Consider the following 27,117-nt stretch of genomic DNA (forward strand, 5'->3'; position numbering starts at 1 on the left):
TGTGCCTTGAATTCTGTGTTCAGTTCTGGACAAACATGGAGGTGCTGGAGTGGGTCCAGAGAAGGGAAACAGAGGTCATGAAGGGTCTGGAATCAAAGGCATACAAGAAGTGGATGAGAGAGCTAGGGGTGTTTTGCCTGGAGAAGAGAAGGCTCAGAGGAAACTTTATCAACTACCTGAAAGCAAACAGGGTGGGGATTGGCCTCTAATGCCAGATAACTAGTGACAGGACGAGAGGACAGCCTCAAGTTGTGCCAGGAGAGCTTAGCTTGGATATCAGGAAAAGTCTATTCACTGAAAGGATTGTCAAGCATTGGAACAGACTGCTCAGGGGACTGGTCAAGTCACAATCTATGGAAATGCTCAATAAGAAGCTGTGTGCTAACGTTTAGTTGGCATAACAGTGTTTGGTCAATCATTGATCTTGGAGGTCTTTTCCAACCTCAATGATTCTATGGTTTTAACAACTTGTCCAACATGAGTCCTTCCCAAAGGCTGCAGTTCCTTGCAAACTGGTCCAGCCTGGATCCCTCCCATGAGTTGTAGTCTTTCAAGCCCAGACTGCTGCAGCATGAGTCCTCTGGGGTGTACAAATCATCCCAGCAAGCCCCCTCTAGCATGGATCCTCTCCCTATGGCCACAGGTCCTGTGAGGAGCCTAATCCAGCACAGGCTTCCCAGAGTGCCACAATGTCCTTCAGGCCTCCACCTGCTCCTCCACAGGCTCCAGCTGGATTTCTGTGCCTGCATGGACCCCCATGGGCTGCAGGGGCACAGCTGCCTCACCATGGTCTTCACCATGAGCTGCAGGGAACTCAGCTCCAGCACCTGGAGCATGTCCTCCCCCTCCTTATGCACTGACCTTGTGTCTTCAGAGTTATTTCTCACATATTTTCATTCTTCTCTTCTCTTCTCTTCTCTTCTCTTCTCTTCTCTTCTCTTCTCTTCTCTTCTCTTCTCTTCTCTTCTCTTCTCTTCTTTTCTTTTGTGCAGTTGTTTTCTGTTGTAATTCTTTAGGGGAATGATCTCTCGCCTTTTGACCCCTCTGGGTCAAAAAAATTTCCTCTGGAATTTCCTCCCTACATGTCCATACCTAATTGGCTGAATGCCAGGACCATCCCAAAATAGATGACTAGATGAGACCCCCGTATTTCTTTGTTCTTTCTCTTTCCCTCCTGGACCCCTTCGATGAATAAATGACTTGGAATAGTCTGGGGGTAAGAGCCTCTTTTGGAATCTTTTGTCCTGTCACTTCGGAGATATTCCTCCAAAGCCTCTCTGGAGCTAGTCCGGGGGCGGGGGGGGGGGGGGGGGGGGCAGCGGCGGAATATTTCAGTTGGCGCTCTGCGGGGGAATATTTCAGTTTTCCTTCTTAAATATATTATCCCAGAGGTTCTGCCACCATGACTGATGAGCTCAGCCTTGGTGAATGGTGAATCCATCAGTCATCTTGCATCGATTCTCTTGGACATAGGTGAAGCTTCTGGCAGCCTCTCAAAGAAGACATGTTTGCAGAACTCCACTTCCAAAACCTTGTCACACAAACCCAACGCATTTGTATGTCCTCTTTTCTCACACTGAACACACAAAATGATTTTTTTAAAATGGAGGTGGAATGGTCTCAGAGTTACAGTTCAAGGATTCCTGTTTTTTTTCAAATTGCAATGTTAAGTTTATTGTGGTAAAATTCAAACTAAAAAAGTTGCATTTATAGTGGTCTGGATACATCAATTTATTCCTCAAGTAGATTTCTAAGTAAAAATGAATAATTTTTTAAAGCAGAAAATAGCCTCATTTTGCTGATACAGCCACTCTGGAAAATCAAACAATTAATTTATTTGTGAAATGTTTTCTACTTCAAATTAAATTACCTTATTATTCATAAAAGTTCCACACTTGATATTGAATAAACTATTAGAATAATTGAATACAGTGACTAATGGTAAATTACTTTGGAATATCTATCAATTACCAGGTCAAACACATACTGTGAACAATATGACCTACTGTCCCATATAATCTGTTTATAGATGTTTTGATTCTTGCTGTATTTATGTTAACTACATAAAGTGCTATGCATAAGTTGGTCACTGTTATCAAAGGCAGTAAAATTTACTTTCCTAGAAACTGTAATCACAGCAATTCTCTTCTAGTTATACACCACAGCCCATATTATACTGAGATGTCCTCTTTTACAGCTATCACTACTTCAACATCTTCATTTTCCAAAGCAGGTTATCAGCAAGGTTTCCCGCTTCTCCATCCTGAAGCACAGTGATGGCACTGGAGATACATTTTACTTCAGCACATGAGTGGGCAAAGGGATGTGTACTTGCAAGTACAAGTCATGAAGGTGATAGAAAAATAAACAGGATAAGCACAAGGAACAGCAAATAGATTAAAAGCTGAGAATGCTGATAGGGAAGAAAGAATTATAAAATATGTTAAAGCCCAAGGAAGTAGAGCTTTTTTATAAACTTTTGGAACAGTTAATATGAAATCTCTTTGTGTAATTTACTGACTGATTTTGTAAGAATTTTAATGCAACTTGCACAGAGAATGTTTTGGCTGGGAAACATCAAAGCATACCACAAACTGATGATAAGCTTAAAATAAGAGTAAAAAGCACGCTCTGATAGTGCCTAGCACCCCATTACATATTATGGGCTGTGAATAAAAAATTCACTGAACATAAGTAAATATCAAATGGAAATGATTGCACACATTTCTTTAGGACAGAAAACAGCGAGTGTTCTTATTATCCCCATTGATGAAGAATTACAAAAAAGCATACATAATTTTCACATTAGAAAACCAAAGGAGGAGATACTTTCCATTAAAATCTGAGGCACTCAATATTTGGGGTAAAGAAAAGTCTTCCTAAAAATAAAATTAATTTTAGTGTCACTAAGTATTTGTAAATCATGATTCAACCTCCACTAGCTCTGTAAAAGGGCATATTAGTAATTTTGTGCTTGTCATATTTCCACTCTGCTCATCTGTTCATGACCAAGGTAGGTAAGTGCTGGAGGTAGCAGTACTGAAGCAAGTGTTTAAAAGAATAACAGCAGAGCAGAAAAGCACAAGGAAGGGCAGCATTAGTTGTAAGTACATCAGACCTGGAAGATAGGATATTTAGAAAATTATCACAGAATACAGAAGCAAAAGTTTAGGTTTTATACATGTGTATATATGAATCAGTGTTCTACAAGAAATGCATCTATGCAAATAATGAAGGTTAAACAATAATTAATCTGTAATGGTAAAATTCACATGGATTTTTCTCACCACTGCCCTGTAACTCTGTTGTCTTTGTCACTGAACAGCAGTGATTGCAGGAAAATAATTGTTTATTTCTTGTCTCTGTAAGAAAAGATTTCAGGGGAAGATAGACAAAATATATATCAGAGCTACCATAGCCATAGAGCAATCATAATTATAGCTGGCTAAAACATGCAATGTCCAGTTCATGAAAGATAAAGGGGAGCTCACATCAATTCCCATAAGACGAAAACTCCGAAGTTACAGTTCCTCATGGATAGAATGGCTAATAAAAACTTGCATAAGCTCATCAGAACTGGAAGGTCTCAGGCAGTAATGGGCTCCCCAGGCTCTACTGCTTTTGGTGAAACTGATTTCCTCTTCAGTATCCTGTTTGACATGCTTTAAAGGTAACAGGCCAATTTCACTCTGCATCAGCATTCCCTGCTTCCCCACTCTCTTCTCCTATCACCGTGCATGAAATGAAACAGCTGCCTCTCACATGAGCCTCTCAGACTCTGATTTTTCAGCCCTTCTGTGGTCCCTAGATTTACCCTGTACCGATTTGGTAATTTGTTCAACATATCTGCTCCATGAAGGACCCTTGACTTCCCTCTCCCATACATCTGTTTGCTCCCTTCCACATCCAGTGACCTTAGAAACACTGTGCCCTGGCACAGAGAACAAACTCCCTGGCGTGGACTACCAGGATGGAAAACTGTCACTTTGGAGACCTGCCCTGGCAGTGAACATAAACTTGGTGGTCTCCAGATATCTTTAAACAACACAGTTGGTTTTGAGATGAAAATTCACTTTCACAGAAAATAAACCATATATTCTAATTACAGCAATGATGCTAATGTAAAAGACAATTTCCATAACCCACTATAATAATATTTTTTTTTCTTCAGCAAACATCTATGTGTAAGTCAGTCAATCAAAACCCAAGTAGAACTATTCAGGTGGTTAGTTTTATTTTTCTCTGCTCTTAGTTTCTTTTTAGTAATGTAACTAAGCATTGAGACATCTATCCTCTCCTCTCCTCTCCTCTCCTCTCCTCTCCTCTCCTCTCCTCTCCTCTCCTCTCCTCTCCTCTCCTCTCCTCTCCTCTCCTCTCCTCTCCTCTCCTCTCCTCTCCTCTCCTCTCCTCTCCTCTCCTCTCCTCTCCTCTCCTCTCCTCTCCTCTCCTCTCCTCTCCTCTCCTCTCCTCTCCTCTCCTCTCCTCTCCTCTCCTCTCCTCTCCTCTCCCCTCCCCTCCCCTCCCCTCCCCTCCCCTCCCCTCCCCTCCCCTCCCCTCCCCTCCCCTCCCCTCCCCTCCCCTCCCCTCCCCTCCCCTCTCCTCTCCTCTCCTCTCCTCTCCTCTCCTCTCCTCTCCTCTCCTCTCCTCTCCTCTCCTCTCCTCTCCTCTCCTCTCCTCTCCTCTCCTCTCCTCTCCTCTCCTCTCCTCTCCTCTTCTCTCCTCCTTTTCCTACCTGTGTTGTGTTCCATATTCACTAGCACCACTATCTTTTCATTCTTGCAACAGATGCAGAGCTGAACTGCAGAGACCAACTAATTCCAATAACTCCTGTTAATTTATGGCTGAACACAGTCCTTAAGTGTGATTACTTGCTAGTTTGAGAAAATTTGCTGTCACATTTTGTCACTTCTTAAACATCTTCAAACATTAATGTGATTATCTTGAAAATTACTAAACTAAGGTGCACCCTTTTATTCAGAAATTATGGCTGAATTTTGATAATTATAGTTTAAAATATTACTTTACATTATATGCCAAGATAAATATCAGAGCAATTGTAATAGTAAATGCAACATAACATTTTAAGTTTAGTTTACAAAGAAGATTACCATATGACTACATATTTGAATGGCATGTTTATAAAAGATTTATTGTTACTTTATGGGTTGGATAGCTCAGGCAATATGGTAATTTTAAGCTATAGCTATCCAGGATATGTTTATGCTGATAATATATATACAGGATGAAAATATGTGTAAAACCATGTACAGAGAGGAAGAAACAAATGGAAAGAGAAAGAAAGACTGTGTATACTGGGCTAAAACAATCTGGATGGAGAAAAACTTTGGAAAAACAGTGATGAAAAAAATATATTGTCCGCCAAGCAGGTTTTCCATTTTTGTTAATGTTTTTAATAATTTTAATGATTTTCATAACCCTGTGTCTTAAATGAAGTGAAGTTACCTTGAAATGCCACAACTATTAAATGAGATGAGAATTAGATTTTCCCAAAATATGGTAAGAAAGACCTTATTTCTTTTAAGTACTTGAAAACATTACATATTTAATAATTAATTGAGAATGAAACTGAAAGAATTGCCAAAAATCTATAGTACTGGTTCTAAGTATTTTGTTATACTCAGCAAAGTTCTTATTTAATGAATTATTAAATGAAAATAATAAGATATCACTGAAAATCCAAATTTAATTTACTAATCAGTAGCAACTATTCCTTTAGTTAGAAATCTTTAAATTTTATGTTTGGGAAAAAGGGGAAGCAGGGTTAACATGGTAATGAAGGACCCTGAATGGATGCAGCTTAGCAGTCTATCAAAATTGCAGTATACCTGAACTCAAATTTGCTAATGATGTGAAAAAAAAAAAATGCTCCATTCCCTTTCCAATTTGCTTCTTTATGTGATTTATAACCATCTAAAACAAGAAAATGGCAGCATTTGCACTGGAGGGGAAAAAATGGTATTTCAAGAGTATTTAGGTACAAGCTGAGGTACCTTCCAGATTCTCTCTTGCCGTTCATTTGACTGTGGACTTGACAGGTCCCTTTATGATCTGCTTCTACTGCGTGCATCAAAGTAGAAGGTTGGCTGGGTCTTGTCTGAGCTTGATGGATCAACTCCTCCCATCCTCACTTCCTCCTAAGCTGACACAGTTGAATTCTCATGAGATGGCCCTTTCTTCTTCCACAGTTGCTCAGGGAATACCCAGCTTTAACTCATTGTGACAGGCTGTGTGCCAAGTGTCCTTGTGATGTTTATGTCTTCATAATTGTACTGCACTAATGTTGAGCAGCCAAAGGTGAAAAGCAAATTATTTGGAAATGTTTCAAGGTTTAGAATCTCCTGCATTATCAGCTGCTTCCACCAACACTTTAATTCCAGACCTCCTCCCTCTAGCAACAACAACAAAATAATAGGACTGTATTGTGGTTCTCTGACAGAAAATATGATATTAGACCTTGTTTCAATATGACAGGACTCTTATTTCTGTTCATCTTTTTTTTTTTTTTTTAATTTATCCCATTAACCTGTGTAAGCAGAATTAAATCTATAAAAATATTTTCTTCCTTTTTTCTTTATGACAGGTATTCCAGCTATGCAACAGTGAGCTGTATCTAGACCACTGTGTTATGGTGTCCTGATTCTTTCACGCAACCTGTTTGTTGCATCTTTTGCTTTCTTCATGTTGGCTCTTCTAGGAGAAGAACTTTGTTCCATTCAAGCTGCTTTGCTTTCTCTAGCAGACTGAATGATCACCAGAGAAAGGATCTGAGCCTGACTCTCCCACACGAATGCTACCAAGTCCTGCAGTTGATATTTTCTTTTTACCATTGTCTGTTGAATACTTACATAATTTTCACATTACAGAATTGTTTCACTAGGGTAGAAACAGAAAAAGACATATAGCTCAGGATTCCAGCTGTGTAATTATTAAAGATCTTTCTTGAAAAAATGGAAGAGCCCAGCTGAAATCCTTCCTTCATGCCATATGCTGAGGAGCTAGAATTTTGCTCTTAAAAATCAAGAAAAACAAGCTGAACAAAACCAACTGCTCTCCACACATAATCAGATGTTTTCTCAGTGTTACTATTAGCTTGACCATAGCAAGGAAATACTTTCTTTTTGCATTTTTCCAGGACACAATTTAATTCAGGTCTTAGATGTTACACATTTCAGCAGAAATGCAGGTTCTGAGAGAAGTAGCCCTTACAAGGTTTTGACGTGGTAGGCCTTTTGGCTTTTAAAAAGGTAGCTTGATGCCTAAGTTCCCTTTGAGAATCCAGTTTTTTTATATATTTTTAATTTTATATTTTGCTCTATTTCAGCATCATCTTTCCCTATGCATTCAATGATTGCTAGGGAGAAATTTTTGCCTTTTATGAGTTTTTCTGAAAGGAAAAAACTTTTTATGAAAAATAAATACAATACATTTCATTCAACCTATTACTTGCAGTCTCCTTCCCCTTCAGTTTCTGCTGAACAATCTGGCATGTTTGCAGTTTCTATTAGCTAGTGACACAGTCCTCATTGACAGGCCTTGAATGCTAATGGATTTCTCTCTCCCTTATGCTGTGAAATTAAATAGCATCTTTAAGTCCATCAGGAAAGCTGACACATGCCAACTACATAAGAAAACAGGCCAAAACAACCTCAAGGTGCCAAATGTTGGCAAAGGTTTGTCATACGCTCTACAGGGCTCCTGGGGCACGCCAGAAGAATTCTCTGAGCTAGGCACAGCTGTCATTTTCACCTGAGTAATGCTCCATGTTGGACAAGGAATAAAGAATCTAATAGCAAAAGTACCCCTAACTTCACATGAGCAGCATAAATAGGCTAAAACACAACACAGATTACCACTTCACAGCTTGAGGTATCACAACCCCTACATGAGCCAAGTGAAGTGCAGTGCTTAATGGAACACTTTAGAGCTGTACAGATAGCTGTCCCCATTAGGCATTCCTCTCTCTGGGGCCTGGTAATCTTCACAGTCACATCTGCTGGGCTGATTTTTGTACATGCATTGATCTTTGTTCAACAAGGCCAACAGGCAAAAGTATTGATCTCTCAAATGCATTCTTTCTTAAGGGAATGCTGCTTGGACATTTTGGAATCATAAGCTCATCAGAGACAGAGTTAGCACACTGCTAGAATGGCAGATTCTGTGCAAAAACATGATGGTTAGTTGTTAACTTTTAACACTTCTAGAGTGTCCTTTCCACCTTGAGTGAGGAAAAAAAGAGTACTTATATGCTCACAAGAAAAAAAAAATCGATAAATTCTTTAAAGAAAGAAAAAACCATGCAACTTTATTGTCATTTTATAATGTTTTCTTTCCTTGGTAAATTTATAGGAATAATCAACTAACCTGGAATTAAAAAATAGCTACTGTCTAAATAGAGAAGAAATGACCCTTGAAAAAAAATTTTAAATATACACAAGTCTGGAAATTTCCTTTTTCTTGTTTAAGGGGTGCTTCTTAGTCTTGTTGGACAGAAAAATTTCAACTGTGTCATATCTCCAGAAAGAGAACAAACTAACCAAAGTTGACATTATTCTATAGGTAGCTACAGATTTTATTTGGGTGGGATTCTGTGGGGGTGTGTGACACACACAGAGGGGAGTATTTGTTTGGAGTATTTGTTGGAAGTACCAACAAACTTGGTATTTGTTTATGTTTTGTATTTGAATGTCTAAATACAATGTGGTGAAGCAGAATCTGGCATCGGGCCTGATGGATACCTTCTGGTGGCCATGTCAGAATAGAGGGCTGCATATGAGATTATGTGGGTATTAGCAAGAAATCCACCAGCTGCTGAGAGAAGGTGGTGCTGCTTCAACCTCCAACCTTTTAAAGGTTACTTTGGTCTTTTGGATATCACTAAATTTTTTTCTTTTTGTTTTTTTTGCTGTTTTGTGATAAAGAAAACCCACAGAACTGAGAAGTTTACTGTTGCTTTTATCTAGTGAAGAAATATGCCTCTATAATTTTGTCTTGTCTCTCAGTAAACCACTATATCTCATTTGTTTATTTCTGTTTCTGCTGCCTAAAGCATTCCCTGAACTCCATCAATATGTCGGCAGTTTGTTTTACAAAATTAATATTGGAAGCTGATGCAAAACTCCCATTGAGTTCCGCAGCATGGCAGTGAGAACAATCACATACATTCTTTCAACAATTGTTTTATTTAGTGTTTCCACATTTTCCTCTCGATATTAAAAACACTGATAGACTTCACCCATATTGCTTTGATGCTTCTTTGTTTTCTTTCCTCACTTAAGTTTCATGCTGTCTGAAAACCACCATCCTGTGTCTCTGCTTCATTGACTTACCACTCCATTGCAATTCTTAACTGAAAAGAAATTGTTTCTCTGCTACCTAACCAGGGCCTGATTCTAATCTCTGAGCAATTCTGTATCAGTGTAAAGCATATTGATTTTAGTAGTGCTAGTTTCAATTTACACCACTGATAGAGGGATGTGAGTGTGGGTATAATTTCTCTCTTTCCACTGTTAATATTGTTATCTTACCCTGGAAGAGTATTATCTACTTCCCTAAAGCCTTTGGGATGTAATCTGTACAAACCACACTATACATAATAAAGTTGAATTGTTATGTTTTGACTTGCTTTAAAGATAAAGCACTAGATTTTTATACCAGTCTTAACTAGATCTTTCCTTTTGTATTGATTTGTTTAGACAGCCAAGTGTGAAGAATGTGTGAGATGTCTGTAATAGTTTATTAATATTATGTGGTCTAGTTTCTTGCCTGATTATTACAGTTGTGTTTTCCCTACAGATTACAAGATGGTTAATTCAAGCAGAAAGTCCTTTCAGAGCAGGGGCAATGGTTTATTTACAAACTTAAAGAGGCAGTTCAGGTACGACAAGGCATGAGATTTACCTTTACCTACTCCACATTTAATAACCTGGTTTATACATTGAAGCCCTGTTGTACATGGGAAACAGAAACTAGGAAAGATTAGAGAACAGCAGCTGAAGGATGCAGACTCTTAAGAAACAAATTAACACCAATCTGTATGGTCATTGGAGAGGTCAGGGCTTTGTACATATTCATGTAGATTTTATACTAAATTAAAAAGAATACCCTAAGAACACCTAATTTTTCTGTGATTTGTTAAGCCACATTATTAAAAAAAAAATTAGTTTGCCACATTTTCTAGCACTCTTTAGTGCTGATTTAGTCCTAATTCATCTCAGACACCTTGTTTCCTGCATCCATTTCTGCCCAAGTTTTTCCCATAGGCATCTGTCCTCTTGTGTTTCTGACTTGAACTTATTCCTCCTTTGATGCATTCTTTGGTTCATCCATTTCTTTTGGGTACTAGAGAGGGCTTTAGGTCATTTTTTCACACAAATTTATTCTCTTTGTTCCACTCTATCCCCTGTAATGCAGTGTAAGACTTATTTGATCATAGCTCCAGGGAAAAAAAGTTCTGGATGAGTGGGAGTCCCCATGAGATTTACTAAATTCTCCCATATGGGTCTCTATCACTGGGGCCAGCTGAAAGAATATTACTGTGATCACTTCAGTCTTACTTCAGACTGGATGAAATAGAGGACTATAGTCAGAGAGCATGGAGGTGACAGACTGAAACCATCTTTGATTTGTAGGTCTGCAGAAGGTAACCAGGAATGTTAAAAGCATTTATTATCGGTATTATCTATTATTAATTTCTCTTTTTCAATTATAATTATGTTTTTCCATCATTCATGAGCTGATTTGGAGCCTTTTTATTCTATTATCTTTGACATGCAGAGGTACTCACTGAGAAATATGAAAGAATAATTTTCACTGGAGCTTATTTGTAAACTGCTGGCTTTGTGTATTCGCTGTTTGGTGTTTGCTATTCACAGCATGCAACAGATCACCTAAGCCTAATGCCATTATTTCTGCATCATCACTAGATGACTACAAATTTATAACCAGAGGACTAACCAAGGCTATATAATGAGATTTTCATACCAAGCTAAATCAAGCAAAAATTCAAAAAACTTTCAATACAAGAGTGATGTGCACTTACTCATGAAGGAGTGACAGACCTAGACAGGTCAAAAATGTAAAAACAACTTTCTCAATCACATCATACTTTATTCTCAAAATGGCTTTTAAGTAACTGAAATTGTGTCAGATAATTTCAGCCTCTAATTACTGATATTAAAGAAACATGGTTAAAAATCTGGCAAAGGCACTGGGAAGTAAATTTAGTAATGTAATTTGCATAGTGTATGGTACATCTACTGGACAACATTTAATATTTATTTTTATGGAGACTTGGTTTTAAATAACTATAAAAGTCCAAGCTGAGATACTATTAATTTTATTTTTTCAGTGTCCATCAATCTTTCCATTGTCGTGATACAAGAATATCAGGCTGAAATTTAAAATTAGAAAATATAAAATGTAGAGTCATAAAACAAAACTAAAAACAGAAAAGCAGAGAATTTTTATAAATATTCTGTTCACAAATTTTTTAGAATTAGTGTCCTGGTATCCGGTCAAATAGAGTTAATTTTGTTCCAAGTAGCTGGCAAAATGTGGTGTTTTGGATTTAATGGAAGAAAAATGTTGACAACATGCTGCTGGTTTAGTTGTTGCTGTGCAGTGCTTAGCCTAAGTCAAGGGCTTTTCAGTTTCCCATGCTCTGCCAGCAAGCAGGTGCACAAGAAGCCAGGAGAGAGCACAGCCAGGACAGCTGACTGCAACTGGCCAAAGGGATATTCCATATTAAAGAACATCATGCCCAGTAGATAAACTCGGGGGATTTGCCCAGGAGGGACTGATTGCTGCTGAGGAATGGGCTGGGCATTGTATTGCCCATTACTTCCCTTTGGGTTTTATTCCCCTCCCTCTTTGTCATTATTATTTTTTTCCTGTTATCAAAAAGTTTTTAGCTTAACCCACAGGTCTAAATTTTTCTGATTCTCCTCCCCATCCCTCTGGTGATGGAGGTAGTAGAGGAGACAGGAGAGTTGTCTAACACTTTACTTGATGGCTGGAGTTTAAACACAGTACTCTGGAAATTTTTTAAAATTCATTTTTAAGGGCAGTTAATCCAATGAAGTCAGATTTATTAATTGAAGAAGATGGATATGCTCTAAAAGTAGGCAGAACTAAAATTTCAATCATATTCTCATTTTGACATCTCAAAAATTCCGATGGATCTCCTATAGTTTAACTCCCTTACTCCAGATATAACCAAATGAAAAACCTCATAAAGATGAAAATTCTCTTCCTTTCTACCTAAATTTATTCTACTGTGTGTCAGAGATGATAGTAAACAAGAACTGTGAGATCTGCTTCACTGAAGCTAATGGAAAATTTTCTGTAGAATTCCATGGTCTCTTATTTAAGACACTGGAACTTCAGCAACATCCTTGAAAATTCATGAATTTAAGATTCTATGTTCTAAGACAGGAGATGAAAGAACTGTGAATACTTGCTACTTACAGAGCAGATGGAAGCAAATTCTGCTATTAATATTGCAGAGATAAGAAATGTCTGGAAAAAAAAATCAGGACTTTATATAATCTCTGGCAATTGTATTTTGAGTTATCAAAAGACAACAAGGAAGTAGCTAAGCCTGAGCTATTCAGTGTTTATTCAATATTTTTTTCATGAAGGTAGAAAGTTAACATTATGACCTCTAGCTATCAATATTTTATGCTAATAACACTAATGTTGAGAATATGATATAGATTAAAACCAACATAACATGACAAATGTTAGTAGATTATCATAGGAATAATTTATAAGATGCATTTAGAGAAAAAAAATCAATTTAAATTAAATTTTGCACCACACTTTACAATTTTGGGATATGGATGTCACTGTAATTTTTTTAGGTTTGTTAAAAATTCTTTATTCAGTACAACTCTTGTTTAAATTCTACAGAACTATTCAATAAGATTTTGTGGAAGAATGTGTGTCATAAAACACTAATTTACTCAAAACTATTTTCAATAGAATGAGAGAATTTATCTAGTAACTAATATGATAGGTACTTCCAAAACAAACAAGGAAGTGCTGGTTCTGCTTTTAATCATGTTTTTTGTGAGTGAACAGTATTGTAATTTATCCTATGTCAAAATTACCTGACGCAGCATGGGACAGCAACAGAGATTTATGCAGTCCTTACTCTTTCTAGGGTGCACACCTGCTGTCTGCCTCTACATGGTTTGACATTTTGATGGATACAGGTCAAGCAACCACTGCTGCTCAATAATTACAGTTATCTATAGGTGGTTTCAATCATAACTATTTTATTATTTTGCACATCTGGACTGATGTTATTGCCCTCTCATCTCAGTGCCCTCATGTAAATAACTCTGGGAAAAGTAGGTAATACAAAAGAGAATGACAGAAAAAAAAAAAAAAATTACCTGTTGTGATTATAATAATCATCTTCATTACGCAGTTCAGTTGAGATTGTTCCTACATATGTAATAATTTAAAAGGTGCAAGGGGCTAATATCTTTCTTGCTTATAATACCTTTGTAGTATAATTAGTGTTTTAATGTATCAAAACTCTCTGCCTCTGTGAGCTGGAGAATTATTGTTGTCTTCACCTTGCAGATGAACAACGCCATTTATACAAGACCAGATTTGAAATCTGCTACTCAACCAGGAGCCATAACTGGATCTCTCATGTCTCAGAATATTGTTCAGGCACCTACATGACTGTCTGCCTCTGTTCAGCTATCTTCTTACAAGATTCATTAATTATTATTCTGTATTTACTTGAAGATGATTTCTCTGGAGGAAAGATGATGAACCACTTTTTCCATAAATTCCACAGATCAATACCATTAATATGACAAGTGCAGGAGACATTCTAATCAGTACTAAGCAGAATGATGGAGAGCAATCAAAACTCATAGCTGAAATTCAGAAACTGTAGTAATGGTACAGGTAGGTTTAACATTTTTATTGTAGACAGTTTAAGCCAGAATGAGCAAAGGTGAGAGAAATGTTTTCTCCCACACATTTCTTGGAGCCACTGGGACAATTCCAACACTGAGCTTTTTTGAAAACTATAAAACACTGCAAGAAGTTTGAAGCACATGTAGAAAAAGTTAAATAAACAGTTTATATTTCTCAAGCATCACAGATTTTGAAGGTAGAACACATAAATATTTTCCAAACATGTAAGTCACTTCCAAATAGTAATAAATCCAAAATCAACAATAAAATTAGCATTCATGATAACCAAATATAGAAGTTATTTAATGGCATAATCTTGCAATAGAATAATGGTACTGACTTTGTACAGATTGAAACTTTTCTGGTTTTCATGACTTTACGTAAGCTTTCTTCATTCCACTTCTGAGTTTTTGCTTTTTCATAGCATCTCCCAGAATTATTAAAATGGTTAAGATTTTTTAAACATGACTGGGTGAAGTACAAGAACATTGCTGTCTTTTTAATACCTCATGAAAAAGAAGAACTATGCTCTGGAGAACTAAAATCTGATAAGGTTCTTCCTCAAATAAGATGATTTGATGAGATAAAGGATTCTCCAGACAAGTGAAATGAGACAGCCCTAATTTTTTTCAACTTCAGGGAAGTATTTGAGATAATTCCTTCCTATTGCAGAGCAAAGACCTTTAGATATTCGGAAACTGGACATCACAAACATAATAAAAAAGATCAGACTTAAAAATCATGTTTTTTTCATTAGCCATACTGCCTGTGATATGAAGGAAAACATCTCTTTTTTTTACTGACTTGCATCTGCTCCTTTCTGAACTATTACGCTCCCATTAATTACTTAAGTGAACATCTCCAGGCTGATATTCTTATAACAATAACATTTTCATTTGTTAAAATAAAGGTACCTACAATGAAGGGTTTGTTTTCTATAAGTTCTAATGGATTTATTACCTCTTAATTTAATGTCTGCTTTACAGAAAAGAACTGAAGGTAGTGGATATTTTGCTTGACAAACTGATAGTGTGTCACTTTCAGAAATATATTTAAACCCACGTAGAAGTCACAGGAAGGAATCCTCATCCTAATTCTGCTTTAGAAGATAGAAATTACAGTCCTGAACTGCAAGGGGAGGTGAGCTGTGGGCTGAGCACAACAGTAGCACAGATGGGAGCAGTAACCTCGCTGACAAAACAGCAGTCTGTCTGGGTCAGAACACAGCTCAGAGACTGATCAGCAAGTCTGCAGCAGCGAGATGGGTCCAAGGCCAAGCCAAGAAGTCTCACCAGTGAGTCTGGATTGGATTCACAGAGGTACAAACTCAGGCACAGACAGAACTTCGACACAGCTGCACTGTAACATGGGTTGGGGCAGTGTTAAGTCTCAATTTACAAGCAGCTCTGAAAGGAAAGGAGGGGCAGGACCTTGTTCCCAGCTTTCCTCGCAGAAGTTCCTATCACCAAAGTCAAACTTGGATTCAGACAGCTGAACTCTGTAGTTTTTCCAGCTGAATTCCTAAAAGCAGGATGAGCTCCGGCCGCAACAGCTGGAATACAGGAAGGCTTGGAAACAATCATGAAGTATGAGCCTTATCTTCTGGGGAACAAGTAATTTCATATTAAATTCTGAAGGATGTAGCACTTGTTCCACACAGTATCCAGAATTTTGAACTATAACCTGTGCTGATACTGTAACTAGTTAATTAAGGAAACATAGTTATTCTATCACAGTGAAAACTTAAAGAAAGAGAACAAAGGTGACAGAAGACTGTGAAATAGTAGTGGGTAATAGGTTAAATCTCAAGAAAAGGCTGTCAGCTTGCAGTAGAAATATTGCAGCATGAAAGAAACATTGTGGAAATGCACAGGTGGAACAGGATGCACCTGTGACAACGAAAAGCAGATTATTAATTTGACAAGTGGGCCTTCCATCTGAACTTGCCATTGGCTGTGCAAACTGGTCCTCATACTGGAACCTGCCCAAGTCTCCAGCTACAGCTCCTCCTGAGCTCTTGGAAAGGCAAAGGAGGAAGTTATGGGTGTCTGCACATGCTGCTGCCTCTTGCTTCCAAACTGCTCTGTTAGAAGAAAGCAGTAAGTGCAGTTCCTCTTTAGCAATTTTTTCTCTCCAACCACTATTTCTCCTCCCTAGCAAGACAGAGACAAGATAAAAAATCTTTGCTGCCATAAAGTAGTCATAAAAAAGAGAATTCAAACAGAAGCTTTCAGCCCCTCCTTCCATCTCTTCCAATTTTTGTTTGAATGATCTTCATTATGGTTTTTGAATAATGGGTAGAAAAAAGTAATTCATTCATATCCACTGTGAAAGGAATCTTTCAAAGGCTTAATGAAACAGAAGCTTTAGGTCAGTCTGTTCATGCAAAGTTAGGATCATCTTTAACAGTGCAAATGGCAGTGAAACCATGGACCTGCTGCAGAGCTTATGTCTGCTGCCGAAAAAATCTTCATGGTCTCCTTTATTAGCTTTCTAGAAGAGAATTTTAGAGAGGCTGTTCACAGCTTGTGTTTGTAATTACAAGAATAGCCACATTAAAATGCCACAGACCAGACAGATATTCAGGACTGTGCAGAAGAATTAAAGTGGCCTTGAAGTACCTTTGTGACTGTCCAGAAATTTGTCTGCATCAACCTCTCATCCAGTTAGCAAATCCTTAGCATGGACTCCTTGTTGTGGTTTAGAAAATGTGTGAATAAAAAGGTTTCTTCAAAATTGGCATGCTTAGAGCCTAAGGACTGCAACAATTTCCTTCACATAAACACTTTTTCTCTCTGGCCTTAGGAAGATACAGCTCTGTTCATCACACTGTCAAAGAGTATATGCAAACAGGTAAGTACCAGCACAGAGGGCAACATAAAAGCTGAATCCTGAAATTGAAAGCATCTGCATAGCCCCACTCCAGGACCCCAGACAACACCTGAGACTCTCTGTGGGCCTCCATAGGGATCTCCATGAGGCAGTCCAGCCCTGTCCCAGCCCTGTCCAGCCATGAGCAGAACCTCTGGGAACACCAAGAGCAGCCCCCATCCTCATGACTGGGCACCTCCCCGGCGATATTGATGGGATGAGGACAGAATGGGCTGATGGCCCAGCTCAGCAAATCCCACCAGTGGGCAGGGCAGGGCTGTGCTGAGCTGGAGACAGTCCCTGCTGGGGAATCCTTGGGGCAGGGGGTGATGGCTCTGGCTGGATGACATGGGCTCCTGGGCCTGCAGAGGCTGGCAAGGGACAGTCAGACCCATCCATGCCCTCAGGGTCCTGGCAGAAGGGACATCAATTATTCTGAGTTGTGTTCAGTATCTCATCACTATATCACTGCACTCTTACTGCTTTATAAAAATCTTTTCATCCCATACTCCTTTAATATTTGGGGTTTATGACTGATTATTTTATGAGTGCCAAGATTTTTCAGGAATACTTGTGGAGAACAAGCACAAGTACAGTCAAATAAAACTTCTATGCAAAACTGAGTATCTGTAAAAAAGGCTTTTCAGCATTCACCCTGTTCTAATGAAAGCAAACCCATTATTTTTTTTCCTACAGTTAATTTACTACAGAAACAGAATTGTACATAGTCTACACAAAAGCATAGAACACAATGCAGAGATGAAGGATGATAAACACAAGATATAAATTGAAAGTTTTAAGGTAAAAAATGGACAGAAGTTCAGACAAATGTAACACCTGCAAACGCAAAATGTTCAAAAGACATATTGAGATATGAAAGATAGTTTTTACATTTGGGATATTCAAATATATCAAACCAAATTTATGAATGTCATACATATTTTTAGGCCTGAGTAGAGACTATATTCCTGTTTCAAAAGCTAAATCCCATTAGAAAAACAAATATTTGGGCAAACTACTAATTATTATCTCTGAAAATTATATAAATAGGAATATAGACATGGTTAAGCACATGTACATTTTGCTGTCCAAAAAAAGTCATATTTTTGAGTCTGACCTGTTTCAAGGAAACTGGTATGTAGAGGATTGCAGTAACATAATCCAAATAAAGAGATTTATGATTAAAAATTGCAATATAATAGTGCAAAGAGCAAAAAATAGAGCTTTATACAAAGAATTTTAGCTACATCAGACAAAGACAATATTTTTGACATTATTAGATAGCTGATAGGAAAGAAAATAATAGGAGAACTTATCAAATATATTAGACATCTATACACTATTGCAAAGTATATCAAGAACAAACAATAATGCCTAGAAATCTTAATGCACAAACAAAGCTTAATTGGCCTCTCAGAGACCTGATGGCCTAAATTAGAGATACAAAAAGACAGGTAGAGAGAAAATGAAGCTTTTTAGTGTATGATGAAAATATTTATGCTTTCTCTGTAGCTCAGGAGGAAGAGAGAAGCAGACCTGTTAAAAGCCTTCAAAAAAGATAAAAAGGGGAATAGAACAAAGTAACATCATAGTAAGAGAGAATAAGACTGATGCACCTTATTTCAAATACCTAATACCTGAAGGATATGGCCTTCTGGTGAAAGGAGAATGCCTGCTGCAAGAGCATTATAAATAGACCCTGTCTACCAATAAATTATTGAGGACAATGTTGAAGAATATAATTTTCTACAAATGCTGAGAGAACATAGGCTCTCTTATGTGAAAGATGCATCTGACTAAAGAGAAAGAAACATTTGGAAACATGGCATATATGTGAAACTGTCAAAAAGTATCAAGGTAATCATTCTGTGCAAATTAATGTAAAAGTGGAGCAAAAGCATAGCAATAGAATAAAAATGCAAACTTTAGCCAGGAAGATGGGCTTCCAAAAAAAGTATTTTTAAAGAGAGGAAAGAAATAATATTAAGTATGACATTATTAATATTGGTAGTATTAGTATAGAATGAGACTATAAATCAGAAGGACTCTAAGAGGGGGATGTGGGTTTATAACAAGCAGATAAACTGAAAAAAAGCATAGAGGAGAAAACAAGTGATGATTGGCTCACAAGTTAGACTTATGAAGAACAGCAGGAAGAAGTTGAATGTGTCAAGAAAATAAACTAGTAAAGAGTAGCTAAATCACCAATAAATCTTTTTTTTTTAATTATGTGCATGACTTTCTTTTCATGTCTACAAATGGTAAACTAAAAGGTGAAGTGTTCAGCATGTGATGAGAAGATTCAGATAGATGTTAATTAATCAGATAGGTATTAGCAAGACCTTAGAATATCTTTTTAACATTTAAGTTTGGGGACAAGATTTCTCACTACATTCTGCAATCCTAATAATTTCAGGATTAGATAAAAAAATTGATGTTATTCTCTAATCCTGAAGTTCTTGATAAAACAATTTTACTGATTTAAATAAGGATTAAGCTCTCATTTTTTCCTTCATATAGAAGACAGATTACTGTATATTGTGCATTAGTTTGTTTTTCTATTAAAGCTGGAGAGTCCAAGATTAAAATTCTGATTTCTCTGCTGGAAGTGTATCATTGGTTTTGTATCAAAATCCATTCTAAGATAGTCTCTGTGAATTCTTGAATTCTGAAATCCTAGAACAAAGCCATATATGAATAAAATGCATGAGAATTGTGAGAGTAAAAGGCTTAAAAATGAGCAGTCATTTCAATGGTGATATGAGGATGACAGTGCAGTTGATGATATCATCTAGTGTAAATCAGTGTGTTGTCACAGAAGAAAATACACTCCAATCAAGAACCTGGTTCAGACATATATTTTTGAGTTTTGTCAAATTAATAAATAATAATAATTTAGTAAAACAGTTTTTTTAAAAAAACAACCAGATATAATATGTTCAGAATGATTTTTATATGCTCCTATTGTTATATATTCATGCTTTGTATGATATAAATTAATCCACTACACCCACCCCACTGACTTGCAGTTCACACCTCTCTTTTCTTTCTATATTTTTCTCTCTTCCCCTGTTTCTCACATGCACACACCCCGTATGTGCTCACTCTCATGTTTATTTCTGGCACCAATATTACTTTTGAATGGGAGGGAAAATGAGATGATTGGAAACGCAAGGTAGATACTCACAGTTCAGCTACTCAGAGAATAAAATTCCTGAATCATGGCACTGGTACATTTTTCCAGCAGCAAATGCACATGAAAGTATAGAAAGAGAAATAATGTTTGTATGTCTTGAATCAGGAGACTTGCACTAGTGTTAGCATTCTACACAAAATACTGAATTTTAATCAGAAACGTCAGACAATGGATGAAGACTTGAATGTTGCCACTTCATTCTTTAGGTCTCTAAAAGTATTTAAAGGGATTAAAGTCTGCAAGAGTTTCACTATTTCTACTTTTATATATATATACCTAGTTCTCAAAGAGTTTTTAAGGGTTAGGGTTTATTATAACTTTTAAAATCTTTGATTGCTTCTTGATTTTTATAAAAGATTATATTTTTATTCCTCATGGTTCACAGATCAAAAACTGGTTCATAGATGAGAAACTTATTTGTGAAGAACTTTTTCCTTGATTCATAGTGAATTAAAATGAATAATTTTTTTTCCCAGAAGACTCTTCTGAAAATTAAATAGTTTATATTAGATTAATCTCAAGCTTCAGTCCATATTTTAAATTGACATCTTTTGCATACTCATCTGAAAAGTACATTTGAATACGATAGGGATTTGCTAAGAATTCTCATGATTTTCTTTCCTGTCTAAAACTCTTTTGCTTTTTAATTTTCTCATTCTAGAGAAAAATGTAACACCAGCAGCCTTATTTAAGATTCAAGATACTTTGGCTTGCATTATGCTTTAAAAATTAATGAAACTTAGAAAACACTGCTAGGTTTCTGGCCTAAATCTTGATGTAAAACTCAATTCAGTCCTAACTGCAGATCTACAAGTGGTATATTCATCTTTATTGTGCTACGACTTCTATTTGTGTTGGTTTGTTTCATTTCTGACAATTACATAAATTATTGGGGGGGGGGGGCAGTGGCAAGGAGAGGAAAACTGATTTATAAGGTTCTCACTTTATTTTCAAAGATGTTTTGAAGATTATGAGACATAGGTAAGTAGATATATCTAGTGACTCTACATTCATCTAATATAAATATCTCAGGAAGAAACTACATTCCAATATCTTCCACCCTATATAAACTCAATGAGGTATAGACTCCTTTCTTTGTCTTGCCTTTATGTAATTTTCATAATAGCAGGCAAGCTTATAGCTAGAAGATTTCTAGGAGCATTCAACATGACCATAACTTTTTACTTCTCAAAGTTTTAGTCAACTCCTTTAAACTAAGAGGAAATTAGTATTTTGCCAATGGTTACTCGATAATTATCTGTCTATTCAAATAAAAACATTTTGATAAAGTTGTTCATTTTCTACTACAGTATTTATCCAAGCATCTTTTTTACCACCCATCTTAAATTTTCTTCCAGTTCTGTTCAAATCTCCCTAGCTATGTATGTTGAAAACATATCAAAGATTTGATCATATTCTAAAGTATTTTAGCCAAGGGAAAAAAACTTGTCTCTTGCTTTGTGGTAAAAAAACGAACCCTTTCCTAAAATCCCATTTTATGCCATTGCAGAATTGTGTGCATATTTAGAGCTAGAGAGTCACAGATATTCTGAAAAGGCAACTCACAGGATTACTGATTTGCAGCTAAATTAATTTATCTTAAAACGTCTGTCTTTGAAAGACTTATTCTTCTTTAGATTCAAACATTTAAATTTGCAAAAACGTCTAGTTTTCTAGATGCAAAATTGGATCTAAGGGCAGAACACAAACTGTAGTGGTGATGAGGTTATTTCAGACTGCAATCTCAAATTCTCATAGCTACTCACATAATGTAGATGGGAGAAGAAGGGCTAAATGCAAAGTCACAATTCTTACTACTTATGGCACTTGTATAAATTTTCTTTCCAAATTGCTCTGTAGGATTTTATACTTTCAGGCAGACTTCCCCTTCTTAATAACTTGATTTGAGCTAGATTAATGCCCTTCTTTTTCCCTTGCTGATGTTCTATATTACCCATCCTGTATTCAGTGTCAGGTCTCCAATTTAGATGTCTATACTCTCTGAAAACACCCTAGATAAAGGGAAAGAAGACAAAAGTAAGATTTTAAAGCACCTTTCCTTAAATGCTCCTTCCCCACTGGAGAGAAGAGAAAATATAACTTGGAAAATGACTCATAGGTTGAGTTGAGGCAGTTTACTAAAGCAAAAGTGAAAGTTTGCACATGCACAAACAAAGAGGGAAATAAAAAGGGCTATTAGCTACTTCCCAGCAGCAAGAAATATTTAGCCACACCCTAGGAAGCAGAGCCTCAGCACACACAGCAGCTGCTCCAGAAGGCAAACATCACAAACAAAAGCACCATACCCCCCACCCTTGCCTTACCTTTTATATCTGAGCTGACATCACATGGTGTGGATTATCCCTGTGGTTGATTTGGGTCAGCTGGCCTGGTTGTGTCCCCTCCCAGGATCTTGCCCACTCCCAGCACCTTGATAGGGGTGGGAATGTAAGAGAGACAGCCCTGATGCTGTGCCAGCACTGCTCATCTGTAGCCAAAACACATTTTGTCAACACCTTTCTAGCTACCAATGCAAAGCACAGCACTGTGAGAGCTCTAAGGGAAAATGAACTCCAGCTCAGCTAGACCCAATATGTGTTTGAGGATAAACTGGGCATAGGTTGAGACTTCTCTAGAATGCTGGAGGCAGTGGAAGAGTAAAAAGAATATGAGTGGTGTCTATTGGAAAGAACTTGTCATTTTATTAGTTTTTTGTGATGAATGAGAAGATTTTGAAGAAAGGGTCTGTGAGCAGGTGATAATTTTTTACTTTATCTTGATTTCTTGTTGGCATCATTTCTCAAAACAATTTTACAAATTTCACTCTGATGTTTTTTTCCTAACTCCTGTGTGGGTATTGCTCATATGATGTCTGTCTTGTAAAAGGTGTTCTTTGATGCAGACATGTTGATAATCTTTCTAATATTGAAGAAAGACAATTAGTATTATTTCCCCATTTTCTGAAATAATGTTTCACTTCTGCCAGGTTGAGGAGTAAATAAATGTTGAATTTTTCGTTCTTTCTTGGCTATATACTACGAATTATTCCTGGAAAGGATATGAGCTTTTCCTTCAGAGAGTGACAAAAGGCTGATATAATCCATGTGTAAAGCAAATAGTTGTAAAGTAACTCAATTTTTTAATGCAATATATGATAATTATGTTGTTTCCTGTTTTGGTCTCAACAGCAGGTCTCTAGCAACTGGTATTTGAAAGAAAGATGTGTCTGATATTCCATGCAGAAATATAGTGTGTATATTTCTGAAGTACCTCAGCTTCTGTTAACTAGTTTTTAAGGTCTAAGGAGACATGTATGCATGCTTATATCATTCTTCTTCTTCTCCTGTTAGTTGTAGCAAATTTTCTTTGATAAGGTCTAGGAAAGACAGATTTTGTAATAAGGAAAGTGCAGCCAAGATATTTTTTAAATTTATAATCTCATCTTTATAACGTCACTAGGGAAATTTAAAAAATAAACTGATCCCAAAATTTACTAAGGGAGAAAGTAGTTTTAATGGATTTTTAAACAGCTTATCGTTGTTTTTGGACTCACACTGTCAAATCAATTAAATAAATTTAAAAATTTAGTGGTAGATGAATCTACCAGTGAGGTTGGAGTCTAATCTATTTATGGTGTCAAAAGCTGTTAATCTTTTTCTTTCTAACCCATTAATTGTGCCAAACACTATACCAACTCTTGTAGGCCTCAGTATTTAAAAAAGGGTAGAACTCTTTTTACTGGTGTGGAAAAAATGGATAAAATGTTGTTTGTGTCTTGTTTAGTTCATTGGTGACACCAAATGTAAGCCAGGATATCTTTGCTATCTTTCAGAAAAACAAAAAAACAAACAAAAAAAAAACACACAAAAAAACCCACCACCCCCCAAAAAAACCCAAACAAACAAACAAACAAACAAAAAACCTGCTTTCCTTTTTGCTGTGTTGTTGACTCCTTTGCCATAACTGAATCCTTCAGCTCTGGCAGCATGTTTGAAAGGTCAGAGTTCATTCTGGCAAGACTACAAACATACACTTCTGTAACTGAACAGCAGAGCACCATGTCAAGCACATGACATCCAAGTGATATTTTTTCAAAGGAGGGAAGAGTTTTCTCTCGTAAATCCCTGATTTATCACAGTGGTACAGCTATAGTATCTCCCTTGGGATTCTAGACAGCATTCCTATTATCCACTCAGCTTGTACAGTCTTGTTAATGTGCTTCTGTTGTTTTTAGCTGTCACAGAATTGGTGATGTGTAAGTTGCAGAGATTTCACAATAAATTCTAAATATGAATGTTTAGGTAAGCACTTTTTTTCCCTTTTACCACAAACACACTGAGTAATCACCACAGGCTCTGCTCAGACTGCAGATTTTAACAGTGAAGGATTCCCCACAGACACACCTCTCAAGAAATTTATGCCCCTCCCTCTTGTTTGCTTACAGATAGAAAATATATTTTGTGATTCCATTTAGAGCTTGATACAGCATGTTTATTTTGTGATCATCCAGATGTTTTCATGCAATCATTTATATAATAAGGAAAAATTGTGATGACAAGAAACAAACTATTTGCAACTCAGTCTAAAACCTTATTCTTTTGGGTTGTCTTTCTTATTATACCTATGGTAGGTGGGACATCGTTAAAGATATTCTGCTGAATATGTTAAAATCCTCATTTCGACTACTACTACTACTTTGACTACGACTACTTGAGAATTACAGTTGCAGGTTTGTGTTCTGCTCCTGTTTTCCACTTCTGCATGCTTGAGAAGAAGAAACTGGAAGATAACAATAACTGTCATTTTGATATTATGTGTGTCCCAAGAATCCACTGAAGAGGAGCAATATTTAATTAGTTTTACTCACTCCTTCTATTTTGTTTCTATTTTGTTATGCCTCTCTAATTATTCAGAACTTTGTTTCTTCAGGCTTACTCTCTAGAAAGAAAGTTAAATTAATTTATCGACAGGTACACTTCATCTTTTATCTTCTATAGATTAATAGAGCAGAATGGATTTTAAACTGAGCAGGCATCCCACATTTCCACTTGGTCAATCACTGAGAATTTGTCTAGCAAACTGTTAAAAAAAAAAAAAAAACAGTCACAAGATTTTCATTCTGTGCTGATGGCTCTTGTCCAACACCTTCCTTCTGACTACAAAGAAGGTCTCTGTGACCATTTCTGGTGATTCCTATCCTTCTCATATCAGAAAAGGATGTTCCTATCCTCAGATCTCAGAAGGTGACTGTAAAGGTTTTCCCCAAGTCCCTGCAAACTCCCTCTTACTGGCAAGAAAGTGATATTACCTGTGGGAGAAATGCAGTTGCCTGAAGCACCTGAAGCTGCTCACTTAAAAATTCCTGTTTTCTTCCCTCCAAATAAATACATATATAAAAATCATATATGAGGCAAAGCTGCTTTAGGTATTGGAACATTGTAAATCTAAGAAATATTGTATCTACATTTTGCAGTACATATAGCATAATTTATTTCTTCCCATATTTCTCTTGTGGCCCTTTGCAAGTCATGACTTACTGAATAATCATTGATTATTCTCCTCCACTCATTGAGAGTAAGTCCATAAGTTTAAGCCTTCAAGATTATTTCCCAGTCATTTTCAGACAGACAACACAGGTCCCATTTGGAAAATGGAACAGTTTGGTAATCTGTGTAAAGAAGTCTCAGCCATATATTATATGTTTTAATCTAATGCTTGTCCTTGATAAAACAACCCATTCAGTTTTGGGTGGGGACGTTTCATGAGAAGTAGGAGAGTCCTCTGGTGGCAGCAATTCAGAAAATTATTTTGATCTTCAGAGCTGTTGGTCTGATGAACATGAAATTGAATTTTTAAAGCTTTTCTGAAATGATTCAAAATTTTTGTAACCTTTGAGTGCCCATTTCACATTTTCATACTCATACACTGTAATTCTTTCCCTGTTATTCGAAATAGGTCATGGCTACTGATCTTCAAAAAACCTTTTAACTGCTAGCATCTTCAGCTCTCGTGGCCTATAGCTTTTATATGGAACTAAAACTTCTACAAATGAAAGGAAGAACTGAGGGTGAGAAGAGGAGACTACCACTGATTTTGAGCAATTTTTTTCCTACCTGACCACCCACTACAACTCAGCTACAGATTTTCCAAAGGTGCTAAAAAAAAGATTTGGGAACAGATTTAACTGTGGATGAAGAGAGTCATTATACATGGGCCAGGGGATCAATTTTGTGTAATTAATGTGAGAGAAACACTGGTTTAAGAGACAGATACACCTGAATGACACAGAAGCTGTTACCTTCCCTCATAAAAGGCAACTTAATTGAATTTTTTTTTGTCAGCTCCTTTGTGCTTTAAGTGCAGGCTTAAACTTCATCTGGAGAATGAATTATTTGGGGAGGATTTATAATGGGGTTTTGTTTTTTATTTCTTCCCACTGTACATAATATATCTAAGTACCTTTTGGCTGAGGATCAATCCTGCTGTCTTGTTCTGCAGAGAGTGTGGAAATGCAAAGAAAAGAGTAATTTATACTACCTGACTTTTTGTAAAGATGGCCCTCATCAATTTGCTGAAGAAAATCTGAACAGATTTTGGTGCTGTCATTTACGATATATCTCTACCCTTTGCTTGTGCTTCCAGGAGTTGTCAGTGCCCTGAGTGTTGATTTGCAAAACTTTTCTTACAAAAACTGATAAAGGTTTAGCAAAAATAATCAAAAGGGCTGCTGCAATAGTAGAGAAGGTAGTCAATACTAATGCAAGATTGTACTGATGTGGAGGGCAGACTTTAGCCTGTTTAGAGGCCTGGTGGGCAGAGTTCCTTGGGAGGGTATACTGAAAGGAGGCAAAGGAGTCCAGGAAAGCTGTACATTCTAAAAGAAGAAAATCTTAAAAATGTGGAAGCAGGCTGTCCTTATGCAGCAAAATGGATGGCCTGTTGGGGATCTGTCAGCCAGAAAAAAAGAATTTATCAGCCTTGAAAGAAGGGGAAGGCTCAGGAGGACTATGAGAATATTGTGGTTATGCAAGAAGAAAATTAGAAGAGCCAAAGCCCAACTATAACTTAACTTTCCTTTCCTTTCCTTTCCT

The 27,117-nt window shown here is 36.8% G+C and overlaps 1 long non-coding RNA gene across 1 annotated transcript; it reads left to right on the forward strand.

Annotated features, from left to right (window-relative positions):
• The first annotated feature begins 22,517 nt into the window (after positions 1-22,517).
• Positions 22,518-26,464, forward strand: LOC136291796 (uncharacterized). Its single transcript, XR_010721732.1, has 3 exons — positions 22,518-22,781; positions 24,657-24,755; positions 25,982-26,464. It is a non-coding gene; the product is annotated as an uncharacterized lncRNA (long non-coding RNA).
• Positions 26,465-27,117: the final 653 nt, after the last annotated feature.

This window comes from Chamaea fasciata, unplaced genomic scaffold (assembly GCF_029207755.1).
Source record: "Chamaea fasciata isolate MVZ Bird 193981 ecotype frontalis unplaced genomic scaffold, bChaFas1.0.hap1 SCAF_7, whole genome shotgun sequence".
Lineage (NCBI taxonomy): Eukaryota > Metazoa > Chordata > Aves > Passeriformes > Sylviidae > Chamaea > Chamaea fasciata.